General features: G+C 37.4%; 1 long non-coding RNA gene across 1 annotated transcript in view; it reads left to right on the forward strand.

Moving 5' to 3' along the window:
* The window catches only part of LOC128072929 (uncharacterized), a 261,184-nt gene that overhangs the window by 44,859 nt on the left and 189,070 nt on the right, over positions 1–27,255 (forward strand). Inside the window, exon 2 of the long non-coding RNA XR_008202525.1 lies at positions 2,734–2,856. This is a non-coding gene — a long non-coding RNA (uncharacterized LOC128072929). The remainder of the gene's footprint in view (positions 1–2,733; positions 2,857–27,255) is intronic.

A 27,255-nucleotide genomic window follows, 5' to 3' on the forward strand; every position in this document is an offset into this window, starting at 1 on the left:
GTTGGTACTCATATAAATAGTGAAACAAAAATCAAAGTGACAAATACTATTCTTATTGTAGATGACATAAAATCACTTATGCTTAAATATTTTGAATGTTGTGAATCTTTATAGCGAGTTGTTGGGTATTTACTGCAACTCTTGGAAAAAGAGAAGAGCATTATGTTCAGCCAGTGATGACTTCAGTAGTGTATTTAATGTATTTTTCAGAGTATCCACTTTTTCTGTTTGTCTCAATTTTTTGAGCAGACCTGTGATCTTCCTTTATTTTTTGAACACTTCAAAGAAAGAAGAGTAGGTTCAGTTTCTTCAGGTGCTGCTCTGGCGATTGTCTGAAAATGTGTGGTCCTGAGAGAATGTGGTATTGGGTTTTTGTTTTTGGAAAACAAGAAATAATACAGGTCTGGATCACTATGTTTCATTTGAGTGCTTGGCTACAAGCAGAACAGTACAATATTTAACATTTAGAAAATGGTTTTATTTCTAGAGTTCTCAGGCAAATTTTGGAGATCTTATTTTTTACTCTTTACCCTCAATAGTGGAAGGCAGCAGGACATTAATATTTTGTGGTAATTCCTTTCTATTGCGCTTGGCTTAAATTCTCGCGTCCTATCCAAGAAAAAACTGTGATGGCATTTAGCATGTAATGTCTCAGTATCATGGGATTTGTTCTTAATATGCTCTGTTGTCTCTCACTGAGTTTTGATTTGTTTTGTTAAAGAATAAAAATTTTGATTTCCATTGTAACTCTGTTTGTTACCCTCCACAAAGTGGTGATTTCAGTTAGGTGTGCTATAGTTCCTTATCACAGAGTTACACTTTATAATGTTGAACATACCTTTTATTTTCTTATTTGATACATATTGTTTCTTTGTCTTTATAATCTGTATATTAAATCCCATGTTTGCTCAGCTATGAAGTGAAATGTGCTGCTGGTACTGTTTCAGCGTATTCAAAGTAGATCTGACCTGAGTTCTTCAACAAAGATGAAGCTGCATGAGGTGTTCTTCATAAATGTTTATGCACTGAAAGCTCTGAAATTTTTAGGACAGCAGTACATGTTTCAAGTTATTCTCCTATGCCTCTTATGAGATTGAATATCACTATGAAAGTATGTGAACTGAAGGAAAAAGTCATACTGTGGTACAATTGCTGAGTTTCGTATTGAATGACTACCATTTGAAGGATTAACATTTAAATTTATTTCATAAGCTTCACAACAAAACCAACAACGCCAGTGCCTGCCTGTATTAAAATCTGTATCTTAAGGGTTAACTATATTACACAAAAAATAGTTAAAACTCAGTACTTTTAACTGTGTATGGCTTTGCCTGTGGGGATTTCTTTGAATGCTAATAAAGAAAACCAATTAGAAACATGCCAAGCTTGTTTTCTTCTTTTGGCCTGCTCATCTATACTATATGCAGAGCTGACATTTTGAACCGTGGGTCTCTTGAGATTTAGTCTTGTAATCATATATGTATCCATACCTAGAAATGATAAACACACAGACATAATTCAACACTCAAGGTTAACGAAGGGGATGGATATTATACTGGGATCAATTGCCTTGTAGTTTTGCATAGCTATTGCTATGCTTGTATTACTTTCAATTAAAAAAGTACTTTTGCCTTGGAAAAATAACTACTTAATCATTAGAAGCATCAATTATAAAGAAAATACGTTTGCATTTTGCAGTTTTACAAACGTCTTAGTACAAAATACAGAAAATATCTTCAGTTGCTAAAACTGAACTCCAAAAAGACTCCAAAAACACTTTTTTCTTGCCTTAAAATGATACACTTCAACTGTGATCTGCATGATCTGTTTTGGTTAAATAGTGTCCTAGTGACATTCTGCTACACCAGGCAAAAAGGGTATAAGGGGCAAAAATGCATATATGAAGTCACTGATGTTTTGTGTAATGCGAGATTAAATCGATCTTCTGTAAATTTGATTGCCACTCTATTTAAGTTATGTATGTTTACAAAGTATCTTGAATTTGGTTAAAAATTGGTGATGACTGGAAAAGAGAATACGTGAAGAAATATATATATATATATATATATATAAAACGGGATTTATATTCTTTGTGATCTCCATTTATTCTTCAATTATCAAATCTGTCTTCACTTATCCTTTCTGCATGTGTTCATATTGCATGTATACAAGAGCATGCAAATTTAGGAGCAAAAGTCCACTTCCGCTTTGGTTATGCTTTATCAGAAAAATTAATGAAATTCCGGTAACGTAGCTTTAACTTCAACATATATAGACATCCTAGATCATCTATATCTAATTCTACAATGCTTAGCTTCACACTTTTGCAGTTCCTATATATTGTGTAACTGTTACATGGTTTTCAACATTCTGTTGTATATTAGGTACTTTGAAAATGCAAGAAAGCTCATACATGCAAGTAACAATATCCATACTTATAAATGGCAAAAAATAGTTTGTCAAATATAGGCCTTTTATGATACTGGATCAAGATGATTGATGGTGATGCAGAAACCATAAAAAAAAGCTTGAATTCTATATGTCAAATTGAGTTTTCAAAGTAAGGAGTGTTTTTGCCTTTTTTTTTTTAAAAAAAAAAAAAAAAAAAAAAAGAAAACTTTTTTTCTTTGTTGAGCAGGCTAAATTTGAGAGAGATGAACTGAACAACAATAATCTCAGAATTTTATGGAGTCATTGTTTCTGAGTGAACTATGCACTGTCTTTATATTACAGGCCTGGAAAGTAACATTTTCTGTAGATGTCAACTTCTGTCTGGTGTGATGCTCCATTCTTCTGGTGATGTCACATGCAGCATTGAGTAATATTGGTAAAATGGAAGAGGTCTCTTAGAATAAGGTATGTTTCTTTCTTTTCCATGAGATTAGAGTTACTTTTCTATCTAATGTAAATTGAGGCAAATAAGTATTTAAATCTTCTAAAATTTGGAGAAATACCTGACCTCACAACTATTGCTGCCATCGGTGAGACTTCTAAAATTATCAGCAGAAGGTACATTCAAGGTATCTTGATAACACTGCAGCATAACTCACCACTCATTATCAGCAGCAGAACCTGGAAAGAGAAGGATATATTTAGATTCCTATAATTGGCTTTGAAAAAAATGAGTATCTAAAATATCAATGGTTTATATAGTGGGAAGAATTCTTATAATTCTATAACAGGATTGTAGTTTTCAAGACCATTGCATAAGTAACAGTAGAAACAAGTACGCATGGTCATTCTTACCCTGGTGCTCCAAAAAAAAACCCAAAAAACAAAAAGATATTACAGCAAAATGGAGCTGAGAAACAAAAGACAGTGCGTATGAAAGACTTAGAATGGAAATGCAATAGAAGAGACTTGCTTGGAGAAAACTCTTTGGTGAAAAACTCAGAAGGTCTATAGGGTAATCGCAGAAGTATGACAATGGAAGGGACAGTTACAAAATTATTTTGTTAGATCCATAATTTGCTTCATATTGATTTGTCATCTGTAATGGCTTCCTATGTGTTGGTTTCTACCAAGCAGAGCTGCTAACACTTCAAAGTGTTATACTGAACTCTAATGTTCTATGAGGTTTCGTTAGTCTCGCAGTAATTTTCTAAAGCATTCTTGGGATGTTGTGGTTGTTACCTGTGACTGAAATTATACTCCCTATTTCCTGTGTTATTAAAAATAATATATCTTAATTAACACTCTGTAATCAATGTTTTTCTTAATAGAATGGTTTAATGAGAGTGATTTTGAGAAATGTTTTCCTACGTGCTCACATCATTTCTGGTCAAAGTGCAGTGCAATGAATAGACACTGCCTAAGGGCATTGGTTCCTGTTTACTATTTTCTCACTGGTAAAGACATATTGAGGTGAGAGTATGTTACTTAAACATGGGACTGGTAAATACGACACACAACCTGCAATAGATCTGTGGCCATCTGGAGCAGCAGCTGAGCCCTTGGCAGGATACCCCAGAGCATGCAAAATGCACAAGTTGCCTGTGCTTAACAGTCCTATCCTATATATATCCTATATATTAGATTTCTATTGCAAGAAAACTTAAAAGCTAAACAGATTTAGTTAGGATTGTGACACACAGTAATCCTAGACTCAGAGGTGACCTACAAACTACATGTTGTAAGTGGGGGTACCTGGAGACCTGCAAAGAAAGAAGCATTGAAAATGATGCAACTAAAACAACCACTAGGAAGATGTAAGACAGTGGGGGGCTTAATTTATCTTATTTTCCATTGATTGCTTTTCCTACTTCTCTATTCTTCATGGGCAAGCAATTCACCCCTTTCAAGTGAGCGACATTTTTTCTGAGTTGTCCTGCCATTCATTATTTCACAAAAAGAAATGTATTAATTGCTCTACGCTGTAATGCATTCACTCATTGTGTACCAAGTGTAAGGGAAAATATTGCAGTTGGTATCTGACATGTGGAACTAATTTGCCTCTGTTGGAGTTCAGGGAGAGGTCTTGGCTATTACTGTGAAAGAAAACATTATGAATTATAGGCACCTCACTTCATGATACTTCATTTGTAGTTTCCATTTGTGATGATATACTATGAATAGAATATGGGGATGATATCTGGCCCCACTGTGATCAGTGTGTAAGGGGGTTCTTTTAACTTCAACTAGGCCATGACCCTGGGAATATCTGCTGGCTCCTGGTGAAGGATTTGTTCTATTCATGCCCCATACTAGACCTCCTCTGACTTAGTTTTTAATATTACTACCAAATCTGCTTCTTAGGTAGTAATTCTCTCTTATTGAAGTTTATTTGTTCTTGATTTGGGGTATCCTATGCTCAGAGAAAAATACAATTTTATATCTGTGTTTTTCTATACTTAAAAATGATGGTATTGTTAGAGGTAATTGTAGACCAACACTCAGGAAATAATATATGATAAAAAGAGAGAAAGGATTTCAGAATTATTTCCCAAAAGATAGGGTGGCAATCCAACAGGTAAATACAGTACAAATGAGCCTGAACTTGGAGAGGAAACAATGGATAATTTAATAGCTCTTTAATATTACCAGTATCTGCGATCACAAACTCTTCTCCTGAGTGTATGGTTGCTTTTTCTTTGCTAACTTGATTTGATAAGCTTGTTTTTAGTCCATGAATAGAAATGATTAGTAAGGATTAATTTTTTGCTTTAATAGCAGACTCTCTCACACTACTATTGTTGGAACGTGAATCATCTACGGTCATTTACACCTTACAAAACATTCATATTTTCTTCATAGTGTCACTCTACTGAGTTGTTAAGAGATCTTTAGGATGCTAACTCTATATGCATGTATATTAAAATAATGAAGTAAAAAATTAATCTTGCTAGTTTCTATTACTTTTTCATCAACATACATCATTGTTAAGCCTTTACTTTTTTAATTAACTTGACAAAACATACCACTTATTCAACTGGAAGAATACCAAGAACAAGAGCCCAGTGTTCTCAATACAGTTGATCTGGATTTTCAAAGTGTTTGAAGCACCCTGGAAGTAGATGATCTTAAACTAATTTGTAAAAGATCCAATATAAATAAATCTATTTTTATACAAGATTTCATACTGATAAGAATGTACAGTTGGGGGGAGGAGGGCAAAGATTTAGTGCAATTTGTAACTTGAAGAACGTAATACATTTGACTGCTCTTTCTGTATAACACAAAGAGTTCATATGTTGCACAATGTTCATTTTTAATTAAACATTTTATCATTGCACAGCCTTTTATTGACATTCCTCATAATAGAGCTGATAAGATCTTGACCTACTCTTCAATAAAGCAATGTATAACTCAATATTCTGGCACACACTGTTCCCTTTAGAATTAAACCCATTATTTTCTGATTTAATTTAAAAATTTAATGTACTTTTATTCACATTTATTTACTTTATCTTCTCAGATTTATGCTCTTGTTCAAATTGTGAGATTTGGCTGCAACCATTTCTTGGACTATTACTTTTTGTTTGATCTGTTAGCTAGCTGAACATTTTACATTTTATTGAGTTTTTCCTCTTTTCCATATTTTAAAAATTTGCTATAAAAAGTGATTTATCATGTAATCTTGTTTCCTACTGTACCTATTAATTCCAGTTGTGATTAGTAGCACTAACTTCTATCATGATTGCCTTAATCATATGGACAGAGTTTCTGCTATCACAGGAACTCTTTCGGGTAGTAAATGAGAATAGATCTCTGAAGATATTCCCAAAGATGAATTTCACGTTTGGTCCCTGTCAGTAACTTTTTAGAGCCCCGAGATAAAGCTGCCCAGGATTGTGTTTTTAGCAGTACTGACATAATATCCCTGTAGCTTGACAGGATTTCCTCACTTCCAGCAGAGGTGTGGCAAGGAAGTGGGAGCTGATTCCTTCATTTGGTAGTGGCTGCTGTGGCGCCTGCTGACCCACGAGGCAGCTGGAGACAGATCAGAAGTTGGCCAAAGGACAAAGTGTGAAGGAAATAAGCACACAGTTCTTTTCCAGTGTCTGCTGCCTCTGACAGTAAGTTTATCAGGTCACAAGCTGTAGTATTCTACCGCATTTAGTAATCAAGATGACATGATCCCCTTATGAGATGAGCATCCACCATACTCACCTAAATAGGATTTCCATGTAGAAGATGCGACATCTGTCTCCTTGCTGACCATCAGGTGCTGCAGGACTCATTTTCTCATCTCCTAATTTTCTACTTTTTCCCATTTTCTCATAATCTCCTAACCTCGTGCAGTATCTGCTCTCTCAGATGATAACCACTCAACTACCCTACACTTTTTCATACTTCAGAAAACCTTCACTGCATACTTGTTGTTTGTCCTTGTCTTTGTATTCCTGATCTATCACTGTTCGCTATAAATGTATATTGATTTTAGCTGAAAATTCAGAGATAATTTAATGAACTAATTTAAAAATACTTTATGTAGTATATCACAGACAAGGCAGAAATGCCTTGCACTTTTGAAGGTGTTTTTGTTGTTGTTGTTGTTGTTTGTTTTTTCCCTCAAACTGGAGAACATTAGCCTTAAGTATTGAATATAATACATTCCTTACACTCTCCCAGATTTTCAACCTCACTTTGTCATCACAGCAGAAATTAAAAATCCCATAGCGCATCTGAGTGTGCCACAATGGGAATACCGCAAAATTAGATCTCTCAACGTTTTTTATTGTCAGCAAGTCTCAGATCCTTAAGGATCTAAGTAAATATTAAAGGGTAGAATTAACTAAACTTAGATTTCTGATTTTGAACTGATTTTTTTTTCCTTTGGAATGTGTTGCTCTCCCCAAACAAAGTAGCCCTCCAGGAAAATGTTGCCCTGTTAACTGCCTAATAACTGCCCTGTTATTGGAAGTTCAGTGATATGTATTCAGATATTCACATTCTTTGGTTGTTGGGACACAGAAGAATTGGAGAGCTTGGAAAGTATGGAAGTGAGAAAAAAAAAAAAACACAAAAAAACATCATCATGATTTGGGCTTTCTTCTTTTTGTAACCGTTTAGCGAAAAGGAATAAATTAATAGTATGTGTAGCAGATTTGTGACTAGCTACTTAAACAAGTTGGAGAACACTGTCAAGGGAAACACAATCAAGGTGTGCCTGGGGTACCCGAGAAGTTGTCAGCACAGGTTCCAGAAGCCATGTCTCATCATTCCTGCCACTTCCATCCATGTTTGCTAGATTAAGCTAAATGAATTAAATGCCAATGGAAGCTTATGCCTTTGTTTGCTGTGCAGGCATATGATTGATGTACTGAAGGTTCAGGGTCTCAAAATATGCAATAGAGGAGATGGGAAGATGCCTGAAGAAATGAGAAAGCTAATAAAGTTATGTCATAACATCCCTGAAATTGCATGTGTTAAGCAGGAAAGAGTCATACGAAGCTGCCTCTACATTAGAAATACTGGATAGCACCTCTGAAATAAAGATGTTCAACTTTAGTCAGACGATTTGAGTACAGGGACTCAGTTTATGCAGGGAAGGACCCTGAAACAGTGACGAGGCTGCTCATGAACTGCTTGCACATTGTTTACTCTTCCCTGCTCCTCCCAGCCTGGCATGGAGAGTAGAAAGGCATTACTTGTAGCTGTTCTGCTTGCTTGCCTTGATTTGTTGGTTTGTTTGTTTTCTTTTGTATTACTTTTTTTTAATTTATTTTTTTATTTTTATTTTCTTGCCTTTTTTTGTTGTTGTTGTTGTTTCATTTTGTTTTAATATCCCTGTAATTTTGGCCTGTCTGGCTGTTCCTGAGCTAGATGAAGAAACAGCAAACTAGGATGGAGACTGCCATTTCACAGATGTATTGCAATGCATTTTTCTCCACCTTTTCATAATAAGCTGTCCTATGGATTTTGTAAAGATCTTCTAGAATCAATGGAATATGGTGTTTTGGGTTTAAAACATGCCTTAAAAAGGTTAGAAAACAAAGTTTTGCAGTTTTTGCTTTTGAATATTCATCTAAGTGTCCTATTGTATTTAGGGAACTCACAGGAATATCTTTTATTTCCTTCTTTAGATAGAAAGACTGGTAGGATTTTATAGAATCTTGATGTTCTTAACGTAATTTTTGAAAAAGGAAGAAATGTATTTTAAAGCGCACCGTGTAGTATGTAGGAGTTTGTTTTCATGAGCACTTCTTTAAAATAAAATCTTAGACTGTACTTTTTGGTGAACTCAGGGAAGTGCAGATGTTATTTCTCCATTGACAAATATTTTATATTGGTTAATTAATTTTATTTCTAACATTTGGCAGTGCTTTTACAGCAAGTAATGATGTTCAAAGATATGCCCTTGCTGAAGGGAAGGTGAAAGTGGCATTTAATTAAATTTGTAATCTCATTTCAAGGGATCTGCATTCAAATTTACATAAGTTAGTATTTAAAGTCTAATTCCTCGATCAAATTGTTTATATTATAAGTACAGTATATAATTAGGCACAGTTAAAAAGCCCATGTGCTTGTCCGCGTGGAGCACAATAGATAACATCCGGGTGACCTCAGTAGGTAGTTCTGACTTTGTATCTTGCTGAGTTATCAGCTTCCTAAACTTATGAGAATTCACCACCACTTTATGTAAAATCTAATTTGATTTTATATACACATGAGACAGGAAAAAAAAAAAAAAAAGAGCCTATAGAAAGAAAGATGTGTAGCATTGTTACTTCTGCACACATTTGTTTAATGCTTTAGATTTTGTTGAAAGAGAGGTTTGTTGACTTTGTGCTTTGGTCATGCAGTTCCTTAAGAATGCATGTGTTTTGTTGATCAGCTTACTACCTGCCAAAACAGCAAACAGTATTGAGTTTATAGAATGTTATCGGAATGCTGAAGTGCATTATTTAAAGCAAGTGAATAAACTCTATCTTATGGATGTTTTTACTGTGGTGTGCCATTTGTAAATGTTACTATTTTATAGGAAGCAATCATTCAAGAAGTACGATAGGTGATTGTTAATATACTGATATAAAACTCTTTCAAAGTCAATTTTTTTAAAAAAACCACTGCATCTTTAAAATATTATTATAAAAAATTGAGATGTACTGCTATTTTTTTTTAAAAAGAAGCACAAGAAAACCTATCAATGATTAGACCCTTTATGGCTCACATGCTGCTATGTAGAGAACGCGTATTTATACCTAGAACATTTATTTGTAAAATGAATTACAAAATAGGTCTTGAGGAAAACTGAACACTCAGTTGGCACATTCAACTACAATTTGTAAAATGCAGATTTAGTTCCTGAATTTTACCATGCTTTTTCTTGATCTGCCTTAATCTCCTAAGGGAAAATAAGTGACAATTTTATCAGATCATGTGGAGGACCCTGCATTTTAGTCCAGGTTCTTTTTTGGTAAGGTGAAGTTAACTTTCTTCCATTTTTTCTCATCCTTTAGATTTATTTTATGGCAAAAGCCTGATAAAGCTGTTAAGATATGCTATTTAAAATTAAATAAAGATCACAGATGTAAACTCTGCCAATTTTTTTTTCCTTTTTTTTTTTTTTCTGTAAGAACAATAATGAGAGTATTTCAAAGAGAATGAACATATTTATGTGTACTGATGGGGCTTTCATTCTTAACTAGTTCCAAAGATGTCTATTTTATGTATGAAATACTCATTTTTTAAAAAAACAAATAGTCTAGAAATAAATTGACCAAAAAAACCCCAAACAAACAACAAAACAAACTAAAGAGAGGGCATTCTGTATTCCTATTTGTCTTGACAGAAATTCCCTCTGAGTACAAAAGATTAAGTTGAGGTTACAGTTGACGTGTTTAAATGGTTACAGATAAATAAAAATAGTGAGACGTGTACTCTACATTGTACTGTGGTGTATGCTTATAAATACGTACATGTGTGATGCATCATTTTTATGCAGTGTCTTTCTATGCAGTTCTGTTCCCCACCCTGTATCCTCATGCAGTCTTAATTGCATTTCAGGTCTGGCTTTAATGAAAAGATATTCTTCTGCTTTGCAGTTGCTCTCGGTTGTATTTAGTGCTCTGATGTGGCAGCTTTCACTGTATCCATAAAATATGAGTTAGCATCAATAAGCTATCCAAGAGAAAGGAGTTTTAAGGAGGTATTTGAATGAGGAGAGGATATCTGTACCAAAAAAAAAAGAAAGGAGAGTTCTCTAAGTCTTATGGCAGTGGGGAGGAAAGGAGAAGGTCATTTGGGCAAGGAAGCTTGTAAGCAACTTGTCACAGGGTTAGATGATAAGATGAAATTGTAAATTATACACAGCAATCAGTGTGTTCTGATCAGTGTGAGTGTGCACCTCAGGGTTTAATGAAGCTATCCACTCTTCCTCTGCTCCCTGTGCAGCTCTTCAGATATTCATAGCATGAAGTCAAAGCCATGGATGTTCACAACTCATAGATTCTTGTGCAAGAAAAAATGGCAACATGTACTTTCAAGAACAGTTGTACTGAAAATCTCACTTGAACAAAGCATTTTAACAGATTCCTTTGGCAGTTACAAGCACTTGAGGAAAGTTAGTGAACCTTCTTTTGTACACAGTATGGACTACCAATCGGAGAAAGAGAGCACAGTTTTGCAAATTAAGTGACCAGTCACGCACTGTGAATAACGAGTAGTGATTGTTCGTATTGGCCAGTTAAAAGTTGTGTCATAGGGTCAAATATGTTTGCACACACTGTTCAAGGACTTGTGACTAATGAAGTAATTAATAACACCCATGACCTACTTGCAGACACCTGGTGAACAGATTTCAAGGCTCAGCCTGTTGGTTACGTTTCTCAAGGAGCAGTTCTACCAGCTCTAGCTAAAAATGTGCAAAATCAAGCTCCGAAAATAAAATGGTAAAAATGCCCATTCCTAAGCACCTGCTGCAGCGTGTCCTTTACTGATATTAGTTTTGCTGGATTTATTCTGTACCAAGTTGTCATCTCCCTCAATCCAAACCAGGACGCCCAAGCCACCACAGTTTTTGCATACCTGCATTATTTTTAATTGAGTATGAGATACTATCAGAGTAAGGATATTCTTTGACTAATGATATAAAATAACGATTCAGCCAATCTGTCTTCTGAGATAGGCAAAGGTACATTTTACTTTTTCAGGAGTTTGTACTTACTCCAAAGAGCAAGCCCAGTCAGGTCACCAGGCAGACAAGGAAGCATTTGGGTGGGCAGGATTGGTCCTGCAGCCTCCGTACATTTTTTTTCATTCCAGTGACTACTGCAAAAAGCAACATCATCCCATCCTATTAGGAGAAGAGAGCGGAGGCTGGGGCTGGGAGCAGGCAAAACTCAGAACCGCAAGATTTTACATTCCAGTGTATATTTAGAACACTTATTGTAGTCCAGGGCTGATGTGCTACTCTGAAGAACAAATAAAATTTGCAGCAATCTCTCTGAGTTGTTGTGTTTCACACAGGATTTATTTGAATATTGTTTGATACTCATCCCTAAAAATACATGTATTTGTTTTTGAGGAAGGAGTAAAGGGGGATACTTTGGTTAGAAAGCAGAGAGTAAACTGTAACATGTTGAGTTTGTAAAACCTTTAGTCTGTCTTTTGCTTTTTGTTCTGTAATTGATTACTAGCACCCCCTTTAACCCACCTTAAAGGGCAAGCAGGAAATTCATGTTTTCGTTCATCAGCCCATCCCTCTGAAAAGCGTTCAATATTAAAACAGTTTGCAAGGAGCAAAGGCAGAAGAAGCAAGAGGCCCAGTTAGAGCGTGGCAAGGTTAGGAGATGCATGTCTGCTGCCTGCAGCAAATATCGGCTCTGGTTCCTGTACATTTTTTTGCATGGGGAGACCAAATTAATTGGGGTATGGCTCTGTTCTTTCCTTTATGTGTGACCTTTTATTATCTCTGTGGCCTTTAGTTCATGCGGTGTCATAAAGCTGTGGGAAAGTCTTACAGCTAGTGTTATCAGCTGTTGGAAATTAACTTTAAAAATGAAATATCTGTGTTTCCTTTTGCCAGAAGGTGTCTGGGAATCTGTAAACTGCTATGAAGGTGCAATTGTTGTGGCTGTGATTTTGCTGTAGCTGACTGTTGCTTGTGCATCTTCCCCTTTTTCTCCCCTCCTCTCCCTCCTTTTCGGAGCAAGCTGTGGGCTGGCAATCAGGTGTTGTGCTGGGGGAGGAGGGGGCTGCTTTCAGAGGGGTCTACATGGCGTAATTCCCACGAATGTAGGAGGAGGATGAAAAAGATAAAGAAATTTTGTTTTTCTGAGCTAGAGGATTCTCTGCATGACTTCCCCACTGATGGGATCAGCTGCTTTCAGGCTGAGATTTTATTAACAATTCAAATGGAAATTGAGGGCACAGGAGGAGCAGATTCTCACATAAACTTGATCTGTCCATGAATGCAGTTCTCTGTTTGCCCTGACCCTGCATGGCTTAAGACACTGCCTGTGAGGCCAGAGTGCCAGACACAAAGAAAGAAATGAAAAGCAAGCACATTCCAGTAGTCTGCACAAAGGCAATGGAGCAGTTTCTAGCCGTCTCCCCAGAGAGAGATCTTATCTCCTTGTGGCTAAAACCCTTTAGAGTGTTTATTTGTACTCTAGCACCCGAGGTTTATGATATGGATGCCTATTAAACACTGTAAGTTCCCTCGGTGAGCCTTTTTGGGGGACACGGAGTTGTCCTGCAAGTATTTTCTTCCCTGAGTATGTACTGATCAAAGCGTTGCTCTGTTTTCTCGATGAGCAAATGCTAAGCACCTCAGAAAGCACCTTCCTCGACAGGAGTTATCACCAGCCATAAGAGAGTTTTGCAAAACTTTGGCTTTGGGACCCGTCACCTGTTCTTGGTGTTTAGTGCAGACGTTCGGCAGTGGCAGAGCTCGGGAAGGCTGCTCCTGAGTAGCTGTGCCGATTAAATGTCGTGTCTGTACGGCTGACCTTGCGCTGGGAGCTGGCAGCACTGGGCAGTGCAAGGACGTGTGTGCGGGCAGCCGTGGCCACCTCTGTGCAGCTACCACCAACCTCCGCCAATGGCAGGCAGTGGGCGATGGTGCCCCACTGGGACAGCCTGCCGGGGCCAGCGCCGCATCACAGTGGGAAGTGGGTTTCTTATTCTCTCCCCTTGCTTGATGTTAACATTGACAGTGTCTGCAGATTCCTTAATCAAACTATTACACACTGGTATTTCTGGCTCCCCTGAAGAGGCATCCTTTTGTGAAAAATCTCTAAAACTGCAAGAAAAGCATAAGTAAACAGAGGTCTTGACTGTGGTAATTCTAAAGGGACTCAGTTTTAATTGCCCTAGTTTTCCTTATGTTTAGCCTGCCCAGCCCTCCTTCCCATCCTAAAAAATAAAAACAAACAAAAACACCTAAAGCCAGCAACTTTTAGGTAGAAAATCATAACCATATGTTATTCCATTTGTTCTTAGAGCATTTAAAGGTTTTGTAACTTCTGATACTTCTTAAAGTACTTAAATTAGTGGGAAGAGACCAGCAAAGGACATTGATTTAATTAGTTCTGTCCCCTTAATTTTATGGGGGTTATATTATCCAAAATTAATGGTTGTACTTAGGCAAATTGTCAGTAATTGGTGACAAAATTGCTTTATTGCTTTTCTTTCATTTGATGCTAATTAATGGCCCCACATTATTAAGCTCAAGCCTCTTCTGCATTTCTCCTTCTCCATAAATATTCTTAGTCTTAATGTGTCAGAATAAACTTTTTTCAACATATGCAATAACTGCTTTACAGAAATGTGATAACAAACAGACTTCTGATGTATGTTTTCCTGAAATAATTTGAGAACTTGAAGATACTTCATGTGCCTGTGAAAGAATACATTATTAGTGTAAAGGGCTAACTGATTAATATGATAAAACATTAAAACATTATCCAAATTCTTTTTTGCACCCTTCCTAGCAATTGCTGTAGAAAATCCTGTGTTTACCAGTTAAAAATCCCCTAGCTTCTCTTCAGTTATTTGACAGTGTGTTAAATGAAACAATTCTATTTCACTGGAATAGAATTATCCCACATAATTTGCTGTCATCCTTTTCACCTGTTAAAGAAACTGGCACTTACAAAAGAGCGGCTTTTATCTATGTTTTTCAAATGATATTTTAATGCTGCATATATATTCTTAAGTCCAAAATAAATGCAGCAAGTAAAAGTCATTTCCAGTTTTTCATGCAACCACAAGAACAGCTTGTGCATGTGTGGCTGGGGGGGACTTACTTATTTGTTCATTTAGAATTTCTAAGAATGTAGAAAAAATGAGTAATCAGTATAAATCATGAATTTTTAAATAATGTATTGACACCAAGGAAGACTAGAGAAGGAAGGAGCTACATATTAAAAGAGTACCAAAAGGTTGTCTTGAAGGTGTTTTAGGCAAAAAAAAAAAAAAGAAAAAAAAAAGAAAAAAAAAAAGAAAAAGAATACTGAAAACCAAAAAAGATTTCAAACTACGGGAAAAAGTATTTTAGAAATTTCTGTACTTTTACAACTCATACTTATTTTCTCTGTTGTCTATTCCTGTATTACAAAATTCAGAGAACTGGATCTTCCATTTCAGTCATAAAGGCTGGAATCAGTGGTGAAATATTATCTCTATTTTCATTGACTAAGTTTAACTTTGGTTATACTTTGAAAGTTTTCAAAATTATGATTTATTTCTTACATTCTTCCTTTGATCTTTAATCATGAATTGTGTTTAAAAATTTGTTTTAAAATAAAATGCCTACATTTGTAAACATTTCAAGCATTATAATATGGTATGTTATTTAAATTAATCTTTAGAATTACTAAACTTTGTAAGCAAATTCATGACTCTTTGATAAATGGCTTTTTAAATTCATTTCCCAAATAAAAGCAATTGTTGGGCAAAAGAAGAGAGAAAATTGACATTTGGAGTTAGAAATGTTTATTGTTATGTAAGTGCTGTTTCTTGGACTAAAGGGAAGCAGTGATATAAGGTTCTTGGCATGATGAATTATTTTAAATTTGTTGAGTGAGTTTTACTTTATTTGTTTAAAGCATGCTCAGTTATGAAGACTCTGTGGCAGAGTAGAAAAGCACCAGTGATTTATAACTCAGTCCCGTCCCTGATTTCCACAGAATGACTTGTTCTTCCGTGTTTGGAATAAAATAGAGGGACATGACATTATTTTGTAGGCAGCTAAGAGAAATGACAGGTCTTTAGAGTCCTAAAGAACCATACCCTGCAAACAGCTTGAGGTTTTTTTTAGTGAAGTGTTTGCATGTGAAAACTTCCCCAGCAAAAAAGGTGGAAGGTTGATGTTTGCCTGGGTTTCCACCTGCATTCGTATTTCTTTGTCCTTCTTGCACCTTCATGTACTTTTAAGATTGTTGCACTGACTTTAAGTGAGAGTGTATATGAAGGGAGGTGTTCAGACTTACCTAAAACATCAATAGTTATTCGTGTATCACTGAGGGGAGTGCCACGTGTTTCCCTAGGCCCAGCCATACCATCTCAGATCACGCGGGCAATGGCTCTTAGCGTATTGGCAGTGACTCTTGCCTGGTTCTAGGGCTGGTGAAGCTACAATCCCTTTGAGGCCTGGGGATAGTGTTAAGGTGCTGCTGCAGCTTGGATTCACATGTTCAGTGATTTGGAGGGAGCTGGTCCTTCACCCTGTCAGCTCTACCGGCTGCTGCCACAATCTCCATGCCCCAGTCCTGTGGTGACCTTGAAGAGGAAGAACTTGGAATGGTGTCTTTCTGCTAAATGTTGGATATCCGTCAAAGCAAACTTTGGGCTTCTTACTTGTCAGTGAGGTAAGTGAAAGAACGTAGCCCATAGCTACATTCACTTGGAAATTTAGTGCAGCAAAGTCTGAAGTCTTATTCATACAGAACCACAGGTTACTTACCTTGATTTCTGCTTTGGCAGAGTCAGGGAATTAATCATTACCCAGTTAAGAGTTTGTTGCCACTGTGATTGCAGAAGGTTCCCACTGTGGGATTTCGTGAACAGGAGTTTCCCCTACTTGAACGCTAGGGACATTCACTGCCCAGGTAGCCCTGCTTTCACTGCTCATGTGTCAAGATGTTTAAGGCATCAAAAAAGTCCCTTAATTCAACAAATTAGAGAAAAAAAACTTGGTGCCTGTCTCCGGTAGCTTTTCTCATTTGCTTATGTGTCTGTGTTTTTACTTGAATGTGAGGATAATGGTACTGTGGGAGTTCAAATCCTTATTTATCTTAGGTGCTCTGAATTTGACCTCTGGAGGGAGATGCGTGTTCCTTTGAAGTGACTATTCTGGGAATTTAGGTCCTAAAATTAGATGTTATGAATTACATCAGGTGTGCAATTATAAAGCATGCAAATATGAGCTGCCTTATGAGTAAATGAAAATAAAGGAAAATAAATAGAATCCTTAGAATTAGGCAAATAAATGGCAGTCTGTGTTGTAAAAATGTGATTTTAATTTTTCCAGAGGATCTGTGTTCTCAACAGTCATCTCCTAGCACTTAGAGTAATATAACCTTTCTCAGACTGCCATTCAAGCAGCCATTTATGATGCTTTATAGAATTAAATACAGTGAGAACTAGCCGAAAAAGAGATAGCTGTTTAAAGGTGATGGTCTTTAAGACTTCTACTCCAAAGTAGACTTTGGAATGGCTTTTTTGTTCTTTTAGCATACTAGGAGCTGTCCTAAACTGATAGTGCATGTGTACTTTGTGCATTTCTTCAGCTTCTGTGTATAATTCTCATCCACTAGTGTGAGCCAAGGGAAGAGCCAACTGCACTCAGCCCACAGCTTGTGCTGTCCCTTTCATTCATGGGAATAACGATTATGCTTTTCCAAGTTCCACAGAGAGGGCACTGGAATAAAATCTGTGCTGTCATCTTTGTTTACTCTTCGTAGCAATGCAAGCATTTCCAGAGAGGCATTCTCACTGTTCTCACTATCCTGCTGCAGTTACCTTAATCAGGTGCCTCAGTCCGGAAGCTACTCTCTTTATGCCTCCTCTTTGTTAGAGTAGCTTTACTCAGAGTTGGTTTGAACATCCACATTATGCACCTCCTTTCAACTCTCTCTTTTAAAGAAGTCTGTCTCTTACTGGATGCATAGACGCCCTGAAGTTGTAGTATTACAATTTCCCTGAAACCGCAGCATTAATATTCTCCTGGTTTACCTACTCTCAGTGAGCGTTGCCAACTTTTCTCCTAATTGTGTTAGTGATATCTAGTATTTAATGTTGACTATATATTGATAAAAAATTATCTCCAGATATAAGATATTTCAATTTTAATTTCTGTGATTGGAAGGTTTTAATGATAGCCTATTTCTGCTTTCGAGCAATAATTCTATGAGGAAAATGTGTTGGCTCAAATGAGTATTATGTGTGGAGAGTGTCATCAGACCAAAAAAAGCTTTTTTTATTTTAATTTTTCTCAGTGGATGAATCAGAACTTGAAAGATGAGGAGAATGTAGGAAAATCTTTCCATATACTTTCCTGCATGTTTGGTAATCATTAGTGAGTCATGTAAGGTTTTGTACTTTCTGATCGTGCTCTAACTTTTGATTAATACTGAAAATTAATTCCTTTTGGGTCTGCTGTGTAAATATACCTTCTAAAAAAGAAATAATAACAGATACTGAGGTTGTTATCTGCTTAAGTTTCCTTAATAGTGATTAATTGAGGAATCTTTTTACTTTGAGAAGTCATGGCTGTCAGCCTCATACTTCCAGCCAAGATGTATTTCATTGTTGGTACAGGGAAAAAAATAGGAAATAAAGCTGCTCTAGGACTAAGCATGGACATAATAATGAAGAAACAGTGCAACGTAGTCAACCAGGCATGAAGAATTATCTACAGAAGTTAAGAGGCCAAATGTCTCATCAGTCGGACTTTAATAATGCCTGACAGAAGTGCTTGCACTTGTACAGCAATTGTTTTAATATCTAATTGAGTTTTAAGCTGAAATATGACAGTCTTGAAACATGAAGAGAGCATTTCCTGTGATGCAGTGCCTAAGTGTTTCGTTAGGTTCTGAACTGACACTAGAAAATTGGTAATACTTGTGTTTGCAGATTCTGGGAGCCTTCTAATGATGCATAACTAAAGCCGTATCCTGTGCAGTTTTACTATTGTTACCTCTTTCCTCTTCCTGCCTTTATAATTCATTTTGTTTACCATATTCACTTGATGCAGCTTGTTCCTTTATTATTGATGTTATTATTATTATTTTTTTTTTTTTTTGCTGTTAGCTGTTTGCAGCAGGCGCTGCCATTTGCTCTGCAGTTAGCATCACACTGGGAAGGATGTGCCCATGTTCTGCCTGTGGAGTCCAGCTGCATTGTAGACTTTAAACACAAATGTGACTCCAAAGCTGACATACTAATTATGTTCCTGTTAATCTAGCATCACCCTTACACAGTCAGGAGTATGAGATCATCATAATGGAAGGCTGGAAAAAAAAATTGAGGAAAGCTTACATTTTTTTTACTGAGCATGCATGCTGAAATGGATGCAGCACATAAAATGTAGCCTTCTTTCAAAAAGGGCTTTTTTTTCCATTTTATGTCTTATGATCGATTGGTATGCGAAGCTGGAGCTTTTCAGGAAAAGTCTGGGATTATGAGTGTGTCAGCCCTGCTTTTAGCACAGGAACGAGGTTATCAATAATGCATTGGAGATCTCAGAATCCTTGAATGTAGGGAAATCACAGCTGGTCTGGTTTATTGTTGAAATTGCAGATTTGTGCCGAGAGGTCACGACAACTGCATGTCAGACGGTCACACATGCACACACACAGACGTGCCTTGGGGGAACGAGGGGGTCGTATCTGAAGCATTGCCACTTCCCATGTTTCTTAGAAACTCTTTGTATGTTTCTATGGTACGGCTTTAAAAGCAGCATATTTAATGCTGCTGGCAGTGCCCTTTTGACATTTTGGCCTTTCCCAGTATTGTAAGTTTTACTGTTTTTCTGACAAGTTTATTCGTATACTAACAGCTTGCTTGGCAGCAACGTTCAAACTCAATACTTAGGCTTTCTGGTCACGGTGATGGCTGGCAGTAATAGAGAAGGAGAATAAGTGAGTGTGGAAATGCAAAGCTGTCTCTTGTTACATTTTATCGATCTCATTCTGGTGTCATTCAATTAAGACAGAAATGTGATGGATAGTGTCTGCATAGATTCCTACTTTGCTTTCCAGCTACTCTATATAAAGCTTTTTTGGGGAGGGAGGATGAGAGGGAGAGCGAGAGGAGGAGAAGGTAACAAATGAAAGATGCAGTGTGATTTGAATTACAGATGAAACTTTTTTTTTTAAAGTCTTTATTCTGTGGGTATGTTGAAAAGCAATATTAGCCAAGCTAGCATTCTGTGTTGTCTTGCTAGTAAGTAAATATCCTGCCCATTGTTCATTGTATGGAGACTGCTCTGAAAGTAACACCTCTTATTTTATTATGTTGGCTCATGACATCAGAGGTGGATATTGGTGGTGTGGCAATAGAAATTGAACATTCCCACCAACTTTCTGTTACATGTTGTTGCTGTGTGACAGATGGCAGCAGAGGGGCAGTCTGACAGAATGGCATCTGACATGGAAGTGCAGATGAAGCAAAGGTGTGTCATTGAATTTTGCCATGCAGAAAAAATGGCACCCTTTGATATTAATCGATACTTGCTGAATGTTGATGGAGATCAAACAGTGGATGTGAGCACAGTGAAAGTTGGACTGTGTGGGCAATATTTTTCTAGCAATTACGGTGTAATAGCAGCTGTGAAACAATGGATCAGCTCTGATGGTGCAGATTTTTATGAGTGGCATGCAGGCTCTTGCTCATTGCTGGCAAAAATGCATAGCTAATGGTGGGAACTATGCTGAAGAACAGTGTTTTGTAGCTGAGAATTTGCTCTATCAAATAGTGATATTATGTTCTCTATATATCTGTTGTGATTTCCACATAAATAAATAGGAGGCATTACTTTTGGAGCGACCTAGAAAGTTTTTGGTTCAGATCTTCTCTATGATTTATGAATAAACACTTGATTCTCTAGAATTTAGTATGCAGAAATTTCAGTCTGTTGTTTACTTTAATATGAAAAAAAAAAAATAACAACAACCCACCAACAACAATCATTGAGCAATTTTGTAAATGGAATACAAAAATATTGGCTCTGGCTCCATAGGCTTATGTAGAACTGCATCAGTTCACAGTTCAGCCTTTTGCCCAGTCTTCACTCTGATCATTTCAGAACCAGTAAATTACTTTCAATCAAACTCAGGGCTTTTTGCATAAAATATACAGGAGGCAGCCCTAGACCACGCTGGCCATTTCCAGAAGCCTCCTATGTCATGGCACCTCCTGCAGCCTCCGCATTAGTATGTCTGCAGAAAAACCTGGGCAGTATCACCTCCTCATTTTCTTCCTGCATTAGGCCTTAGGGGTGGCAGGGCTGAATGCCTGCACTCCTGTGAGAGGAAGTGGCCGCAGCTCAAAAGGCAATGTCCAGAGCAGGCTGAGGATTTTCTACTGAAAAGGGGTTATGGGGGAAGTAGCCAACTGGCCAGGAACAAAATACTTCACAGATGTGCATTGGCCATTACAACTGTCACAAAGAAACAAAACCAAAACCCCCCAAAATCTGAGCAAAACAAATAGATTCCTACCAGCTGTCTCAATGAGCCTCTGGGAAGCATGATTTTCACAGACCAGCAGCTGTGGCCCAGGCATTGTGTGGGGCTGGTGCTACTGGCTGGCAGGGTGCTGCATCCCTCACTGCTCAGTCACCACTCCCACTTCCCTATCCCTGTGCTCAGGTTGTGTGGCAGAGGGGAGCACAGGAGTCCTGGCAGGCACACATCAGCTAAACCCTGGAGCTTTGATATTTAGGACCGTTGTTTTCCTTGCACCTGCTGTTACTGAATCTGCAGTTAAAGCTGTGGGAGGTATTAATTACTCTGAGAGTGAATTGAGTTTTAAGATTTTTAAATTTTAAGGTAATTAAGCTCTAAGTTACATTTTAAAGGGGATGAGGCACTGCCTACCTCTGTTTTTATAAGCCAAAGAGCACATTTCTAACTCTGTTATTCATCCATGTTCAGAGAAGTATTCTGAATGCCCATGATCTTTGCATATTTTAGGTTGGACGTGGGTTGCTGTGTGCTCTATAGAGCCCATAAGAGCTGTGGGCTTCAGTGTCAGAGTGGGTACCTGAAAAGCAAATTTCAGTTGGGATTTGAGTTTTCAGTTACTGAATTTCAGATGTGAGATGAACCAAGTTTTCTCAGAGCCCTTTGATCTCCCTTATGCTATTAAAGAGATTTATAAAATGTTGCAAAAACAATCAGCAACACTTATAGTACCATAAAGAGGGTCTGCATGAATTCCGTTTTTTATAGGAGACAACACTTTTCTTAGAGTGCTATTTAATGCAATGAAATAGCTTTCCTTTGGGCAGAAGTTCTCAGCAGCATCCAAATGTTATCTTCTGATGACTCCAGACAAGTAATCATATGAAAAAGGCTTGAGCCAGGAAGGAGGGCTTTGAGCAGCTCCAAGCATCTCTGCTTTCTCACTTAGGCACACTGAAGATTGCTGGAGTTATTGCTTGAGCTGCTCTGATGTGTGGGCTGGTCTAGTGCTGGAAGGCTGTTCAGGTGCATCACAGCTATTTAAGTCCTCACTCCCTTATGTGTGGTTTTTAGATATTCAGAGTATATGCAGCTTGAATACTTGCTCTATTTCCAGTACCTTTGGGAATAGCTTTTAATAAAAGACAGAGAGGTGAGCTTTTCTTACAATCCTATCCCCCCAAAAGTTGCGTTGTTTTTGTTTAATGATTGTTTGTTGCATCATGATTTGTTGTTGCAAAGACACTATGGCTTGTGCAACATTCTCTAATGAGAAAGTTTTCCATGCTGCTCCATTTTATAGAATAATAAAATCATAGAATCACAAGGTTGGAAGAGACCTACAAGATCATCTAGTCCAACTGTCCTCCCATCACCATTACTATCACAAGCCTCTAAACCATATCTCATCCAGATGCCTCTTGAACACTGCCAGGGACGGCGACTCCACTGCCTCCCTGGGCAGCCATTCCAGTGCCTGACGACTCTCTGAGAGAAAAAGTTTTTCCTTAGTTTTTCTAACCTAAACCTCCTATGGTACAACTTGCGTCCACTTCCTCTAATCCTGTTTCTTACCTGGGAGAAGAGGCTAAAGACTAGATGATCTTACTGGTCTTTTCCAAACTTAATCATTCTGCATTTGCCACTCAAGTGGAGAAGATTTGTGGCAGAAAATTTTTTAAAATAATGTGCCTCTGAAGGAGGAGATTGAGGGGCCTTTCTGTGGTCATGTGAGAAGTTTACAACTGATGTAAAAGTTGACCATTAATTGTTCTGGATTTTTTTATTTTTATTTATTTATTTATTTATTTATTTATTTGATGGTACATTTAAATATATCTGGAGATCTCAGTAGACAGTAATAAGATGTTGGGATAAAGAAAACCAACCAGTCTCAAAATTCTGCTTTCCACAGTAAGCTCTATACATTCCCTTGTTTAACTCATAACGGTGGAAATCTGTAGGAGAAAACTACATATCTTCTTATGTATGTTCTTTTGTAAGTGACAAAAAAAAAAAAAAAAAAAAAAAAAATTGTGGTACACTATACCATGTCCTGCTGACAACAGGACCAGCAGTGACAAATCAAAAGACTTCTCCATCATAGGTGTTTGTTTTTTATTTTGTTTCTGTGCAATCCTCCTGAACTTTCTTTCTTGTCCGTTTAACTACACATTTTTAGGATTCAAAAAACTCCCCTGCGGCTAATTCTTTTGCTGAACAGGCCTTAAGTTTGTAAAAATTTAGTTAAACAGCTTTGAATTCACCCTTTTAAGATGTCTACATTTTATAGTGCCAGGAGAAGTAACCCAAAGGTTGTTTGGGAAGTATTTTAATCTTAGAAGAGAATGTCTGTAACAGCATGCTACAAATTTGCTGGTTTAAGATATCCACTTGAATTTTGGGTTTTGTTTCCACATTTTAGTAATTCACAGAAGGTAGAGAAGGGAGGGCGAAAGGGTGCGCACATAAGCAGTTATAGCCTATTGTACTGTTTTTAGAATTGAAATATTTCAATAGCTTGAAAATGAGCCAGACAGCCTGTGTATGTGTGTGGGGGGGAGGACTGAGGGGAGGGGGAAAGAAAGATAAAAATAAATAAAGAGCAGCTGCAGTTCTGTTAACAGCACCACAGAGTTAAAAGGGATCTGCAAAATTATAACCAACATTATGTATACAAATTTAGGAGGAAAGAACCCTAAAGTATATTAAATCTTGTCATATTCTGGTCTGGTCTGAAGACTTCGGGTTCAGTGTTTAATTTATGAGCAGGGATTTTTTCTCCTTTCAAGTGCTTATGGAGAAACAGTTTTAAATATATAAGACAAACAATGACTTCGAGCTTTTAACAGGAAAAAAAGAAAAAGTAATAAGAAAATGTCATTCAATAACGGAACTAGTTACATTGATGATAACAACTACAGCAAGAAGTTGCCAGTAATCTAGGAACTGTTGGGCAAAATTAGGGTTGAAAATAATGATTTTTGAGTATAAAAAGGTATTGATTAAAAATAATGACTTTTTCTTTTGACGTTATTTTTTTGCTTCTCGAATTCCTATCTTTTACTACTTCTTGACATTTAACTGTAGGTGGATTAGTAAACAATCACATTTTTCCCATGTGAAATTATTATCTATGACATCAGTGTGTAAAGTATTTTCCCACTGTTTGGTCATTAAGGGATCGTTTAGTGTGAAAGATAGACAAGTGGTCTGCTTGAATTTTGGAGATGTTCGGTTCCAGAATATGGTGATCATTCATTCAGTCTCTGCTTTGAAAAGAGGAACATTATTTTTCTTCACTAAATTTTATTAAATAAACTAAAACTAGTAGCATAACCTTGATCAGTGTATTATAAGTTCTTCTCCTTTAATGAGAAAATAGGCAATCTTTCATAGACATATTTTCCAACTGAAGAGGAATCATCAATGCTTTTATTTTTCTTCCAACTGAAGCTCGGTATTTAACTCATTTACTAATTCTGGTTGTCAGCAAATGTCATGTGGTTGATATAAAAAGAAGCATATGCCAGGGAAGAGTCAACTGAGTTTCATCTATGACAGCGTCAATAAAAAAGAGCAGAACTCATTATGATTTTAGTCACAATAATGATTACATGTGGTAGTGATGATTACTAAGTCTTCTGAAGTAAAGTCAAGATTACTTCGTGATAACTTACAGTAACGCAAATAAAGACCTCTTCTCCCCTGTATAGTGTATTTCTGCATTGCAGAATAGTTGAACAGAACTTTTCGTATGATTCTGTTTGTTCAGTTTTAAAAAGTCATTCCTGTATATTTTGAAATCACTTGTAGAGGTATCCCAAATACTAACAAAAACAAAAGCGCAGTAAAAATTAAAACCGCTCTGTCTTTCCCTGACCAGAGAACATCTTGTTTGTTCTTTGATGAGACAAAGAGATGAAGGCATCCCTTCCCTTTTGGAAAAAGACCAAATATTCCTTTAATTTTCTTCCAGACGAGAGAACTTTTAATTGTCTTTTTCCAGTCATAAGTGTTTTCAACAGAGTGTTGCATGATGTTCTTGAGTGGTGTACATCATCTCCCTTGCCATGCTGTCTTCTCTTAAATTGTGTAACATCAAACCCATAGGGACACAAGTTAACTCTGGGTAGAAGAATAACATTACATAATTATGGAGAAGTGCCCAAAATAGTCATGAGGTTTTGTTTCTTTTATGACACAAACACCTTAATGGGTGTTGCTTAATGGGACTACATTTCATTTTTCCAACAGTATAACTTGCCCGTTATAAGACGAACGGGAGCAGGGATGGCTCAGCCAGATTGCATGTTGCTGTATATTTGCCATTTTGGAGGACAGAGAATATACTGCCAGTCAAAGGTCAGCTTCAGCCTCACCAAGTCCTGTTGAAATTAAAGAGTATTTATTGTCTGTGAGTAGGAGCTGTGGATAAGTGCTGGATGTAAACCACAGCTGTTTCCTGGCTGCTGTCAGGAAAGAGATGTTTAGTCAGTAGCTGTGGGCTTCTCTGTGGAGGAGGTTAAGGAGAGATTTTTTATTTTTATTTTTAATGCTATGTTATGCCACCCTGGCCTGGTTTCTGTCACTGCCTCCTAGGTGGCTTATATGTAAATTAGCACCTTTGCAGTGTGCTTTGATATACATTTCCTAATCTGCTTGTCTGATTCAAATTCAATCTATATTTTGAAAATGTTGTCTCTATGAGTGGTATCATCATCCCACAGTGAAATGTTATTCTTGGTAGTTTTATAGGGGAAAAAAAAAAAAATAATAACTCAATATTTAACTTTTCCTACTTTTCTGCTTGGTTGTGCTAAAAATATTAAGCAATATACAGCAAGCAACCTAATGTATTGTCAAGCTGGAAAACCCTGAACAAGTTATATATTCAGATGTATCACAGAATCACAGAATGGTCAGGGTTAGAAGGGACCTCAAGGATCATGAATCTCCAACCCCCCTGCCACAGGCAGGGCCACCAACCTCCACATTTAATACTAGACCAGGCTGCCCAGGGCCCCATCCAGTCTGGCCTTGAACACCTCTAGGAACGGGGCATCCACAACCTCTCTGGGCAGCCTGTTCCAGCCCCTCACCACTCTCTCTGTAAAGAACTTCCCCTGATATCTAACTTAAAGCTTCCCTCCCTCAACTTAAAACCATTTCCCCTTGTCCTGCTGCTGTCTACCCTTTCAAAGAGTTGATTCCCCTTCTGTTTGTAGGATCCCTTTAGGTACTGAAAGGCTGTAATTAGGCCACGCCACAGTCTTCCTTTCTCCAAACTGAACAAGCCCAGTTCCCTCAGCCTGTCTTCGTAGGGGAGGTGCTCCAGGCTGCTCTCTGGGCAGCCTGTTCCAGCACCTCACCACTCTGAAATGTGAAATTGTGTAAAATGTGAATTGTGTAAAATATTCAACCATGTAAAATGGTGGAATGAAAAATCTCTTACAGAATGATCAACCTGTAACAATGAGACTTAAAAGATGTTTATTCTAGTCCTTGGGAAGAGTGGAGTTTGGAGTTGTATATAATGATGGGATAAAATTAATAGCTGCTTCTGAAAGGAGACTCAAAAGCATATCTTTTCTGACTGTGGGCAGTACATTTTTTTCAATAATTCTGGCTCCAGTTGTTTCTGTAGGTAGCAGTGGAGGAATTTGTAGTTCTTTGATCAGTTGTTACCTGCTTTATCTAAGCCATTAACTACTGACATGTATTACCTGACTTTTCATCAAATGCAGAAGTAAAATGGGCTTTAACATCTTGGCAGTGGTGGTACTCGGGTGTCCATGACTTCGCAGCTAAGCAGGAATGGCTCTTTACCAAGGAGGCACACTTTTCATTGTTTGGATGGGGTAGAGAGCAGAGCAGGTAATTCCTCCTACTGAAGACATTTGTGGCTTCTTCAAGTTCTTCTTCACCCGTGAGCCCTGCATCCCTAAACATCTAGGTGGGGACCGTGATGGTAAATCCCCCCCCAGTGTAAGGGCAGAGCAAGTCTGAGACAGCCTCATGAGACTGAATGCGTACAAGTCTATGGGGCCAGATGGCGTGCATCCCAGGGTTCTGAAAGAGCTGGCTGAGGTGGTTGCTGAGCCGCTCTCCATCATATTTGAAAAATTGTGGCTTTCAGGTAAGGTCCCAGATGACTTGAGGAAGAGTCACGTCACTCCCA

This window comes from Tympanuchus pallidicinctus, unplaced genomic scaffold, assembly GCF_026119805.1.
Source record: "Tympanuchus pallidicinctus isolate F22 unplaced genomic scaffold, pur_lepc_1.0 scaffold10, whole genome shotgun sequence".
Lineage (NCBI taxonomy): Eukaryota > Metazoa > Chordata > Aves > Galliformes > Phasianidae > Tympanuchus > Tympanuchus pallidicinctus.